Here is a 3,020-nt window from a genome sequence, read left to right as displayed (position 1 = left end):
ATCAGATCCAGGCTCAGCATTTCCCATGGAAGAATTCCTAGGCTGACTCCTGCATCTTCCCAGCCATTCCTCCTCTAGAGGTCCACCAGCAGGTCCAGAAGATTATGGCATTTCAATAGAGTTCCTCCACCATGTTTGGTATTCAGAGGTATACCCAGTGTCTTTCTATGGGAAGTTCAATTTGGAATTCGTGGCCAACCACTGTGAGAGACCTAACCTTCTTTTCACAGCCTTAGAAAGCAAGGCCGTCTTTCTAAAAGCGCTTACTCCAAGATACTCCCCTGTATAATGTTGTCAGTACACAATTAAACCGTTGATAATAAAGTTGGTGCACCTGCAATCTTCTAATTGGTCTGGGAGGCTTGCCATCAGAACTGGAATAGTCTGGCCAGAAAAGCAGAAGTCTTTGAGCTGTGAAGCATCTCATAGTGCCTTTCGAATAAAAAGAAAGAAAAGAGGTGATGCCAGATTTCACTTGCCAGAATGAGTGAGTTTACACAAAGTTTGGTGGGTGTAACATAGTTCGCCCATGTTGAATGGGAGCGAGTTTCTGATCCTACAAAAAAAAGGGGGGGTTGGTGTATCCAATTAACCTTTCAAGCAGGCTGATTTCCACAGGTGAAAATGTGATGGCATTGCACAAAACTTTCCCTGGTTTTTCTTTTCTTTTCTGGCTTGTCTTCTCAATGAATAATAATAATTTGTTCTTTATACCCCACCCATCTGGCCGGGTTCCCCCAGCCACTCTGGGCGGCTTCCAACAAAATATTAAAACACAGAAATCCATCAAACATTAAAAGCTTCCCTAAAGAGGGCTGCCTTGAGATGCCTTCTAAAGGTCTGGTAATTGTTGTTCTCTTTGACCTCTGGTGGATATGGAATTATTGAAAGGGTTTTATTGCAAGTGGATATGGAATTATTGCAAGGCTTTTGTGATCCAAAGTTTTAGAGTGACATTGAATGTGGCACAAGTGGACTTTAGCTCATGCAATAGGATAGCCCCCGTCTACTCCAGAGGGTCTCCCAAAGTATATTTGGAGGGTGTACAGGGGGGGGGGTGTAGTCAGGAGAGAGGAAACATAGGCCTCATTTCTCGAGCAGAAGGCCACAATTGGATATCACCCTTATTTTGTATGTTGGTCTTAGATCTCATAATTATTTCACACATTGTCATCTCAGAGAGGGTTGGTATCCCTCAATGACCACAAATTCCAGGCAGATGTATAAAGAAGCAAGTGTTTGTGATGAGTAACAAGTAACTAAAGAGTTAACTGTGTACTGTAGCACCTGACCACTGAGGAAGATCATGTTACAGAATGTACCAGAAGTGTTTCTGTATGTTGCAGTTGGTTTCGTTTCTGCCTGGGAGACGGTCGCAAGATGTCTGCGCTCTCACCAGGTTGTTTGTTATTTTCTCTCTAGAATAAACTTAAGTAGTTATTAGAACACTTTGGACTCTGTGTGTTCTTAAGAGGCTTTTTATCCAACGGCTATACAAGCTTTCGCTGTGTGAGAAGAAGAACTCTTCTGTGTGTGTGTTTTACTGCCAGCCCGGTTCTACGGAAGCAGAGAAGCGGAGAGGAAGCGCGCCGGGCGATAATCAGAGGCTCCTAATTGAGTCATAAACAACTCAACGGAGCCCTATACCCGTCACAGGTTATGGGTCATGGAACCTAATCAATCACCAAAGCAATAAAAGGTGATTGCAGCTGTAAAAGCCTTGGAGAAAGCCGGTGTAAAGAGCTAGCTGGGAGAAACCTGTTGTTTTGCAGTCGGCAATCAATAGATGCACTCGCTAGCAGAAAGACCCTGTACCAGAAGGCTGGGATCCACAGTCTACCCGGAGGAGCAACGTGAGCTATTCTGAGTGAGTACCTGGACACGGAGCCCGGGGGTGGACAAGATGGCGGAGCAGCTACAGGAGTCATTTGTCGTGCCGTTCCAGAGGTTGAATGGCGACAACTATGCAGAGTGGAGAGAAAGGGCCAGAATGTGGTTGCTAGGAAAGGATTTGTGGACTTGTGTGTTAAATCCTCCAACCCCTGTCGCTGATAATTCAGCAGCTGAAGCACAGAGGTTTGCAGCAGAAACCAGGAAAGACAATAAGGCTCTATGTGCCATTGCCATGAGCTGCGATGCTACACAACTGCCCTATGTGCAAAATGCTGAAAATGCCAAGCAAGCCTGGGACAGTTTGGCGGATGAGGAACTGAGACGCCAGAAAGAATCGGCTGAGAAGGGGGGCCGTGGGCGCAGAGAAGCCAGTGGGGGTGCAGTAAAAAGCACTGAGGAATCCACTGTGAGTGCGTGCGCAACAAGGCTTTGCTATCGGTGCCAGCAGCCTGGGCACGTAGCGAGATTTTGCCCAGCTCCGGAAGCAGCCAAGGTCACTCAGCCAGGTGCCAGGCAACCCAGCGGACGTGGTCGTGGGACCAGCCAGCAGCGCCAAGGCAGAGGACGTGGGAAAACTCCAGATAAGCCTGTCAGCCGTCTTTCTGCTGCCTTAGCAACGGTTCAAAACAAAGGACAGGACAGTTTCGCTTTTATTATCGACTCAGGCAGCTCCCATCATCTTGTACCGCCTTCAGGACAGATCCTGAACTGCAGGCCACTTGAAGATGAAAAGAGCCTGCATCTTGCTGATGGTTCTTCTGGAACAATTAAAAGCAAGGGTGTTTTTTATATGCAATGCTTAGACACTAACCTTGATGTTTATGTTGTACCAGGCATGGAGAATGGTCTTTTAAGTGTGTCTTGCTTATTGCGTGAGGGCTTTGAAATAAGTTTTGCCAATGGTGTTTGCAAAATTGCCAGAGATGGGGCTGAGCTGGTAAGTGTTACTGTTGGGTCTGATGGTCTGTTTGTCCTAGATGGGAGGGGGCAAGCAGGTGGAAGTAACACTGGTGATGCTCAGGCTAAAAGTGCCAATACCCCAAAGGGCACAGAGGGCGCCATCCATAAGGATTGTATTCATGCTTGGCACAGAAAATATTGTCATATGTCTTTTCCTTATGTGCAAA

This window comes from Zootoca vivipara, chromosome 6 (assembly GCF_965207765.1).
Source record: "Zootoca vivipara chromosome 6, rZooViv2.hap1.1, whole genome shotgun sequence".
Classification (NCBI taxonomy): domain Eukaryota; kingdom Metazoa; phylum Chordata; class Lepidosauria; order Squamata; family Lacertidae; genus Zootoca; species Zootoca vivipara.
This window is presented reverse-complemented; position numbering follows the sequence as displayed.